This window comes from Rhinopithecus roxellana, chromosome 15, assembly GCF_007565055.1.
Source record: "Rhinopithecus roxellana isolate Shanxi Qingling chromosome 15, ASM756505v1, whole genome shotgun sequence".
Lineage (NCBI taxonomy): Eukaryota > Metazoa > Chordata > Mammalia > Primates > Cercopithecidae > Rhinopithecus > Rhinopithecus roxellana.
In genome coordinates this window covers 121419761-121430593 of record NC_044563.1, presented here as the reverse complement: position 1 = coordinate 121430593, position 10833 = coordinate 121419761, and positions in this window count along the sequence as shown.

Genomic DNA, 10833 nt, shown 5'->3' with positions numbered 1-10833 from the left:
AACTTGGGGAAGTGTTTTTTTTTATTTTTATTTTTAAGCAATTAATGTTTAGGTTGACACCAGGAAAAACTGTCACCTATACTTCTACAATTTGGGGCCGTTTCTGAGATGCTAATTTCAGACATAAAATGATAAATAAGCATATAAGTGGAAAAGTAAATGATTAAATAAGTAATCCTAAGTTTGAGGGATATGATAAGATTATAGATTGATATGACCACGTGTAACTTGATAGATCTAGTAGAGCAGAAACGAGCTTTTCATTCATATTAGAACAAGATCAAACAAAACAGATTTAAATTGTAGACATAGACATGAACTCATGGCCCGTTTGAAAGAAGAAAAAGTGTTTGAGGATTGACTAATCACCCTGCTTCACTGTACATATTCGTGTAAAAATCGCAAGATGTATCTTTATAAGCATCTAAATAAATTGGAAGCAGCAAAAATTTTGTCTCTAACACTATTTCTCACCAAACATAATCAGGCAGGGTGGCAGGCACCTGTAATCCCAGCTACTCGGGAGGCTGAGGTGGGAGAATCACTTCAACCCGGGAGGTGGAGGTTGCAGTGAACCGACATTTCACCACTGCACTCCAGCCTGGGCGACAGAGTGAGACTCCATCTCAATAAATACATAAATACATAAAATAAAAAGTAAAAACAGTAGGTAGCTAATTGCTCTAATATGAATAACTTATTTTTATTTTTATTTTATTTTATTTGTTGAGACGGAGTCTCGCTCTATCACTCAGGCTGGAGTGCAGTGGTGCAATCTCCGCTCACTGCAAGCTCCACCTCCTGGGTTCAACCCATTCTCCTGCCTCAGCCTCCCGAGTACCTGGGACTACAGGTGCCCGCCACCGCGTCCAGCTAATTTTTTTGTATTTTTAGTAGAGACGGGGTTTCACCATGTTAGCCAGGATGGTCTCGGTCTCCTGATCTCGTGATGGGCCTGCCTTGGCCTCCCAAAGTGATGGAGTTACAGGTGTGAGCCACCGCGCCTGGCCTAATATGAATCATTTAAATCCTCAAGACGTACACACGTCTGGAGATCCATGGAGGTTTTCAAAACAGACAGATGTACATTTCTGCCTGCTTTTGCAAGGAAAGTTCATTGCTATATCTAATCACATGACTCAGTGGAGTGTGGGAAAGGAGGGGAATCAAATTTCGATTGTGATCTCCATGCCAAACTCAGTAGGAGAAAGCCCTAGGTAAAAGAGTATAAAGTCAAATATGCTTAGAGACAGGGGATAGTTGAAGGAAGCCAGTTATGGCAGCAATGTAAACTGCTTTCCAAACACGCAGTAAGAATTTGTCCCCCTCCCCCAAAAAAGGTAAAAAAAGTAAGAATCAGGGGTGGAAGATGAGATAAAACTCTTATTTTGGAATGTGGTATTAAACAAGCTGATTCTGATTTAAGAAACAGAAAGTCCTGGCATTTGTAAACATATTTTTAAACGGAGCTGCATAGATTTTTAGTTTAAATCTTCCAAGTGGAATGAGAAAATTAGGAGCATTTATGCAGAAATGACATAAGTCGGCTATGATTTCTGAACCGCTACACTTTTCCTTGCTCCTCTGGGCTCACTGAAGGAGAACTCAGAAGGAAGCTTCATTCTCAAGACTGAGTCACTTTCTTAAGCCACTAGTGCATGTGGCCACAGTGATGCCCTAGAGCCCTATGTCAGAATAATAATTATAAAAACTAAAACTGTGAAAAGAGAGAAAGAACTGAATTTGGATTCCCTGGAATGCTGCGCCAAGTTTCTAGATATATGTTATTTGCAACCCATAAAATTAAACTTAAGGAGGACACTGTCATCAAAGATTTAATTGTGTCATTATGTTTTATGTATCTCTGTTTGAACATCTGCTTGGGTGTCCTCCGTTCTCTCTCAAAGAATGACGGACATGATGAAACCAGATTTAGAATTTGAGTCATGCTACCCTCAGCACCACGTGATTTATCAGTGCCCACTCCCAATCCAGGATGCCACATTGCCCTTTGTTGTCATATCTCAGTCTTTGATCTGTGACAGTTTTTCTGTGTCTCCTTGAGTTTTATGACCTTGACATTTTAGAAGAGGCATTTTGTAGAATGTCTCTCATCAAAGCTTGTCTGATGCTTCCTCATATATAGATTGTGAATTTTGAGGAAAGAGACTACATAGGAGAAGTGTGTTGAGAAAGGACTAATTACATATATTATTTGTGTTTTTCTAAAAGGGGCATTGAACTATTCTGTCATTTATTTATTTATTCAATCCTTCCTTTGCAAAGCCATGCATCACTTAATGACAGGGATATGTTTGAGAAATGTGTCATTAGGCAATTTCATTATCGTGCAAGTATTATAGAGTGCACAGCCTACTACACACCTACGCATAGCAATGGTATAGCCTATTGCTCCTAGGCTATAAACTTGCATAGCATGTTACTGTATTGAATGCTGCAGTTAACTATAACATGATGGTAAGTGTGTATCTAAACATATGAAAGGTACAGTAAAACATGGTATAAAAGGTAAAAAATGGTGCATCTTTACAGGGTACTTATGATAAATGAACTTTTCAGGACGGCAAGTTGCTCTGTGTGAGTCAGTGGGTGAATGAGTAATGAGCGAATGTGAAGTCCTAGGACATTACCATAAACTACAAACTTTATAAACATACACTTAGGCAACACCAAATACCAAATGTATTAAAAATGCTTTTCCGTCTTCATTATATATTTATCTTGGCTTACTGTAGCTTTTTTTTTACTATATAAACTACTTGGCTTTTTAAACTTTTTGATTCTTTTGTAATAACACTTAGCTTGAAACACACTGTAGTATAGCTGTATAAAAATATTTTCTTTCTTTATATCCTTATTCTTTTTTTTTTTTTTGAGACGGAGTCTTGCTCAGTTCGCCCAGGCCGGAGTGCAGTGGCACGATCTCGGCTCACTGCAAGCTCCGTCTCCTGGGTTCACGCCATTCTCCTGCCTCAGCCTCCCAAGTAGCTGGGACTACAGGCGCCACGCCTGGCTACTTTTTTGCATTTTTAGTAGAGACGGGATTTCACCATGTTAGCCAGGATGGTCTCGATCTCCTGACCTTGTGATCCGCCCGCCACAGCCTCCCAAAGTGCTGGGATTACAGGCGTGAGCCACCATGCCCGGCCTTCTTTATATCCTTATTCTATAAGCTTTTTCTGTTTAAAATTTGTACTATTACTTTCTCTTTTTTTATTTTTAAAACTTTTAAATTAAACACTAAGAGCCAACAGACACATGAGCCTAGGCCTATACAGGATCAGGATCATCGATATCACTCTTTTTCACCTCCACATCTTGTCTCCCTGGAAGGTCTTCAGGGGCAATAACATACATGGAGCTGTCATCTCCTATGATGACAATGCCTTCTTCTGGAATCCCTCCTGAAGGATATGCCTGAGGCTGTCTCACAGTTAACTTTTAAAAAATCAGTATAAGAAGTACACTATACAATAATGATATAATGTATAATATAGCAAAAATTAGATAATAAATTTTCAGCTCCATTGTAATCTTACTGTGACCTTTATCTTATATATAGTCTATTCTTGACTGAAATATATTTATGTAGTACATGACTGTATATCAGTATGAACTCATGAATATTTGTTTAATTTTTTGTGATGTCATTTAGTTTATTATGTATTTTGAAAAAAGTAGTATACTTGGTTTATATAAATCAAAATGCAAATGATAACTGCTCTTTGCATCTGGTTATATCTGTGTCTCATAAATATTTTTTGATTTTCTCTGTTTAAGTACAAAAGCCTTTTGAAATAATTAGGTAAATTTTCCCACAGAATAGCTCACATTCAGGATTTAGCTGACTTCTGGTGGTGTTTAACTACTTCATCTATGCCCCAGATTTGCTGTCAATTGAAAGCAAAGGGTACTTCTTTTCTTTCTTTCTTTCTTTTTTTGAGACAAGTGCTCACTTTGTCGTCCAGACTGGAGTGCAATGGCGCAGTTTTGGCTCGCTGCAACCTCTGCCTCCTGGGTTACAGCGATTCTCTTGCCTCAGCCTCCCGAGTAGCTGGGATCACAGGTGTGTGCCACCACGCCCAGCTACTTTTTGTATTTTTAGTAGAGACAAGGTTTTGCCATGTTGGCCTTTCTGGTCTAGAATTCCTGACTTCAGGTGATCCACCCACCTCTGCCTCCCAGAGTGCTGGGATTACAGGTGTGAGCCACTGTGCCTGGCCTGAAAGTTACTTCTAAAATTGTGGTTAGAATCAGGCTAATTTTATTTTGAAAGAATACTTCTTAGGTGATGCTGATTACTTCATACTGTAGAATATTAGAAGGTACATAACACCTAAAATGTCTCAGCTTTAATGATACTAGAAATAATCTGTGAGTTCGGCTTGATCCCTTCTTTCTAAAGGTCCTTATCAACCACCCACTGTGATTTTACCACCCACTGATTGCCATTGTCATGATCATATCTGTAATTACAACCTGTGAGATTATAGGGTTTTTCTAATTTTTATCCATTTATTAATTAACTGGACTTCTTAATACAAGAATTTTCCCTTATGTACTAGCACCTAATTTTGTTAGGCTGAAACACAATTCACATGAGAAGATCAAGATAAAGATTTAATTATTTCACTTTAATTATCAAATTCAGAAATATAATTCACATGAAAAGATCGAGATAAAGACTTAATTATTTCACTTTAATTATCAATTAATTGGTGCCCTGGCAACTTTTACTGGTGCTCAAAAATTTTGTTTTGTTTCTCATACTCTCTAAGAAACTTAGTTCATACTCACTGCTTTTGATATACCCTATGTGTTTTAATAATCATTTAAAGACATCATTCTTTCTGATGTTAAAATTTCCCCATCTCGCTCAGTGGAAGTCCTTCAGTTTGTCTCTTTTGCCTCTTTAGCATGACCCATGAGAACTTCCTTGTTTTCTGGCTCAAGAAAACATTCTACATTTATGTCATAAATTTTCTGACCCCTGACTGGGATCAGCTACTTCTCAAAGAAGCCTTACCTCCTTTAGTGGTAAATAGTTTTTAGAAATTATATTGGAAACTAGAAGTGATTATTACTACTAGGCTGTTATAACTCTAGGCCTTTTTCACAAAGATAAGAAATATATATTTTGTTAAAACTGGAGGTGTTATGAATTTGCAATTGTATCTTCGAATCATATTTAAGATTCGAACACTAGTACTTATTATATCTGAATTTATGTAGGCAATTCTTTTCTTCCATGCTGAAAATAATGATGACAACAATCATAACATAATTACCTACTTTTTAACTTACAATCCACTGTAAAATGGGCTCAAAGTCACTTTATGCTATCACATATTGCAATTTCCTTATGTCTACATTTTTCAGATTTGAAAATTGTATATTCTGTAGTTTACCAAAAAATTATTTAAAATTGATGTCCAAAAATAAAAGAAAATGTTCTAAATATGATTTAGGTACTCCCAGAATTAGTGAAATGGTGTTTTCCCTTTAATTATTTTATAGAATACCTAGCATCACCAACTCAGTGAGAACTTTCTTATGGAAATTCTGCTGCCCCAAGTGCCTCGTTTCCCAACATTACCTCCGTAGTAGATAGAATAATGGACTCTCAAATTTGTCCATGTCCTAATTACCTGCATCTGTGAATACATTACCTTACATGGCAAAAGAAACTCTGCAGATATGATAAAGTCTCTTGAGATGGAGAGAATACCCTGCATCATCCAGATGCACCGAATTTAATCCCAACAGTCTTTATAAAGGAAAGAAGGCAGCAGAAGAGTAAAGAAGTAGATGTGAAAACAGAAGCAGAGATCAGAATGACACAGGGCCATGAACTAAAAAAATTGGGTAGCCTCTAAAAGCCAGGAAATGTAAGAGAAAGAATTGTCCCCTAGAGCCTCCAGAATTAACACAGCCCTGCCCACACCTTCATATGAGCCCAATGAAACCCATTTCAGACTGACTTCCAAAACTATAAGCTAATAGATTTGTGTTGTGTGAAGTCACTACATTTGTGATAATGTGTTACAGAAGCAGTAGTAAATTAACCCACGTCTCCACATATTTGTTCTCGTTGGTATGCATGATGACTTGCAAGTATTTTATTTATTGGTCTGTGGACTAAGTGTCTCTTCTCTACTGGAATGTAAGCTTTATGAAGTCAAGACTCTATGTTCTTATTAACTTATACTATTCTCGCTGAGTATAATATATAATTAGTAGGGTCACAATAAATATTTTTGAGTAAATTAAGATGTATAGAATCTAAAATTGTTCTGGTCCACATTAAACTTACGAAAGAATGAAATAAGCTATTGACAGACCTGTTCATCTAGTAATGGAGCAGTGGATTACATGCGTTACCTCCCAGCCATGCAGACTTTAGTTTTGTAACTTTGACTGTGGTTTAATCACTAACTCACATGGCCACATTCTCTATTAGTCAGCAAAAGTCCTTATGGACAAGGTGAATACTGTGTTTTCGTTTTAATAATAAATCCTTATATTCTAATTCAGTTACCTGACATTTATGAGATACTCAATAAATAAGTATTTAATGGATGAAAATAAATGAAGAAATGTGTTATGATTAACTCAATAATTCATATTCTTTGACATTTATCTCCATTTAATTTCTGATTTTAAACTGATTGCCCTATATTATCAAATATATTTCTAAATTAATTTTCATTCACAAATTTGCTGTATTTGATATATATTCTTCCATTCACTCTAAATCATTTATATTTTACAATATATACAGATGACATTTGTTTAATGTGATGTGACCATTGTTTTAGGTGATGTGGGTATTGAAGCAAAGAAGATGGACAAGTCGTTATTTCCTAGAAGCCCATTTTGTAGAACTAGATAGACAACAAATAAATAAATGAAAGAAAGTATCAGTTAGTGATAAGTGCCTTGTAAAGAAACCAGTTTATCTAGATAATTTTGTTTTTATGCTCTGCATTCTGATTTCTGTGCTTTCAATTTGTATGCCATTCTATAGGCATAAAATGTCTTTCTGTCTCTTGTATTTGCACATGAAACAGCTTGGGTTTTGCAATTGGAAGAGTGAACTTGAGTTTGATATCCACTGGAGATGAACAATATGACCTCATACAAGAGTTTTAATGTAGGTGAGGCCAGTTTGTCATATGTAAAATAGGAATATTTTTCACTGTGGTGATGAGTGAACAATGCCCATTGTACATAAAGCACTCACCACAACGCCTGGTACACAGTAGGCTCTCCTTAAATATAGTGCCTTTTGTTCTTCATTTGTGGATTCAAAACCCTGTCATTCTTTAAAGCCCTGAGCACTTTTAAATCTGTGTTTTTCTGAAGTCCCTTTATAGCTTCTTAGCTTGTCTTGCCCTTTAGAGGATTTTCTACTTCTCTTTTGTTGTTGTATATTTTCCCCTGTGCTTATGCTTTTGTCCTTCAGTCTCCACGTAGCCTTTTGAAAGCAGACCTCCCTCTCCCCCCAGTATTATGTTTCTTGTCTTCTCAGAAGACTTGGCACAGTGCTCACAAGAAAGGTGGTGCTAGAGAGAGCTGGCCTAGGAATGAGAAAAACTGGACTCTCATTCTGACTCATCTCATCTTGTAACAAGTATGCAGTCTCATTATTCGTAAGGTGAAGAAGCTATTACTTGCCTGTGCTGTCTAGCTCACTTGTGAGTGTGCAGTATAAAAAGTACAAAAGTAAATATGTGGCACAGCACCTGCTTTCAGGACTGTATGAGATAATAATACTAACTTAACACAAACAATCAATAGACTGTGTTAAGCTCTTACTATGTGCCAGACACCTGTCATCTTTTCTACAACCAGGTTCTGAGAGACGGCCTGGAATAATGATCAAGAACCAGATTCTGCAGCTGGGCCACCTGCATTTGAATTCTGTCTCTGCCACTTCTTTGCTTTGGGACCTTTGGAAGGTGTTCAAGCTCTGTGCTTCATTTTTCTTAGCTGCAAAATGGGATTAATAATATCCACATCATACGATCATCATATGTATTAAATAAGTAAAAAATTGAAACGTATATATATATATAGCACTATATATAAAAGACCAATTCTCCAAATCATCTTATTTAAGGTAATATAATTTTTAAAAGGAGATAGTATAGTAGAGAGGAGAGTATTTCCAGTGGTGTTCAAGGCCTAGGCAGAGCAGACAGAATTTCTAAAATGCTCAAGTAAAACCTTATTCTTATTTAATATTTATTTAATTATTTTGTCTAGACATGTAGTCATATTTAATATTTAGCCCCAATGTGCCAGATAAGCTTTACTATCTCATTCTTATTGATAAGGAAGTAGAGGCTCACAAAAATCCTATACATTGCCTGAATAAACACTGCTAGAATTTGCCAGGTATGAATTCAAGGGAGTTTGATTCTGAATTTTAAGCTATTTCAGGTAAACCAACAAAAACAATAAGGCAATATTATTCAGAACTTTGGGCCATTCCAAATGCAGAACATGATGCCTTTTGTGCAAAAAAAAGGCAAGGAGGGGCTACAAAAACCCCCAGGACACAGCCGCCTTAGCAAAGGTAGTCTCTGTTAATGACTGCTATGGGAAATGGACAAGTCAGTGTTAACTGAGATAAAGTGTCCTCAGTGTTACCTACTGGCTGATCTGTTATCAGAATAGGGCATCTATGGTAAGGTGTAGAAGACTCTTCAGCACAAATGTGAGTTCAGTAGCTACTGTATCACTTTGTAGCTGTTCTGCCTTGAGTAAATTTTGAAGACTAAATAAAAGAATATTTTCTAGAAAGCATGACATATAGCATCAAATATAAAATAATGGTTTTTGCCTTGTGAATTACAGAATGTGGTTCTAGGGCTCTATTCCTTCACCTGTGATGCTACAACCTTTGCATGTGTCTCTTATAATCATCTAAGTCAATCATGTTACTCTTTGTATATGGACAAAAATCTGAGTCTTTCTTCTTCCTACTTGCTTTAATCTGTTATATACAATGTTCAACTTGAAAAAAAAAAAAGGATAAAGGATTTATTATTTGCTTAGGATTTATTATTTCCTTTATTCAAAAATAACGTTTTCTGGAGAAGTGCAAATGGATCGCTCTTCATCATATAACTCATAAAGTAACTCCAAATATATTCTTGATGTTGTTACTTTGTGGAAATATTTGTAAGACCCATATTATATGTTACATTCATTTACTTGTTCATACAAGCCTAAACAAATGTATATGATAAGCCACCTACATATGTTACACAATGATACACATACATATTTTACATAAATTATTCACATTGTGCTATGTTTTGTTTTTTAATTATTCCCAAACACTAAGTTCTGATAGCAAAGAAAGTCAATACATGCTGAATAAATTTATTGAAGTATTAAAAATCTGAGAGATATAAGAGATATAAATATTTTTTCCTCATAGAGAAAAAAATAAACTATAAACACAACCTGTAATGTGAAATAATAGTCAATTATATATTTAGACTGTGGAAAACATGCGGTGTAAAAATTTTTTGATAAATATTTACTAACTTCCTGTATAAAAAAGAACTGAAACTTTCCGATCCAGATAATGTAGTAAAAATGAACAGACACAGTCCCGGCTTTTTTTTTTTTTTTTTTTTTTTTTTTTTTCTGGAGACAAAGTCTCGCTCTGTCGCCCAGGCTGGAGTGCCGTGGCGCGATCTCGGCTCACTGCAACCTCTGACTCCCGGGTTCAAGCCATTCTCCTCTCTCAGCCTCCTGAACAACTGGGACTACAGGTGCACACTGCCACACTGGGAAAATTTTTTGTATTTCAGTAGAGATGGGGTTTCATAGTGTTGTCCAGGCTGGTCACGAACTCCTGAGCTCAGATAATCCACCCACCTTGGCCTCCCAAAGTGCTAGGATTACAGGCATGAGACACCGTACCCGGCCAGTCCCTGCCTTTATAACTAAAATTCCAGCAGGAATTATAGATGCTACAAAGCACAATACTCAAAAATAGGTCATCTCCAAATTCTAGAGAAAAGAATAACAGGGTTCTGTGAAGCAGAACACAGAAGAAGTTCTATGTTAGATGTGTTTGTTCATAAAGTCAAAGTTTGATGAAATAGGGTAATTTGTGACTGTTTTTGATCGACACAAAATCAGAAATATTTACTGGCCAATGGAAGAGATAAGGAAGGAAGTGGGAAGTGAGTGAAAAAAGAATCTGAAATAAGGTTTTATAAAACAAAAAGTTGAGACTGAAATTTCAGAGGACTGAGAGGAATAGGTCTTGATGAGAACTGAAAGAAAGAATGTCTCTAAGGTTAGGCTCTAGTACATGAAACCTGAGGTGAACATTTGTAGTTAAAATTAAGGACCTGAGATTCCTACTTTCTGTCAAGATGACTTAATAGAGACTGGATTTACACTCTTGTCTAAAACAAACAAAAACAGACAAAATATATGAAGCAGCAGTTTCCAATATGCTTAACAATGAGGGTTACTAAACCCTGGAAAATAAACATGAGTGATCCGTGTAACCATCTTGAGGGGGATTACACGGCACAGCACAGGGACGCAGAAGGAAGGCATATTTTGATGACTTATATTTGTTCATTAAATACTCACAATAAAACTGCAAGGTAGGAATTGTCATCAAACCTATTTGGCAGATAGGAAGACTAAGGCTTGGTTAATTTTCTTTCCTGAGATCAGAAGTTAAAATGTGGATCCAACCATTCTGGCTTCAGAGTCTGTGCCCTTAATCTTTGTGATACAGTGTTACTTAAAATGGTGCCATCTGAAGACAAA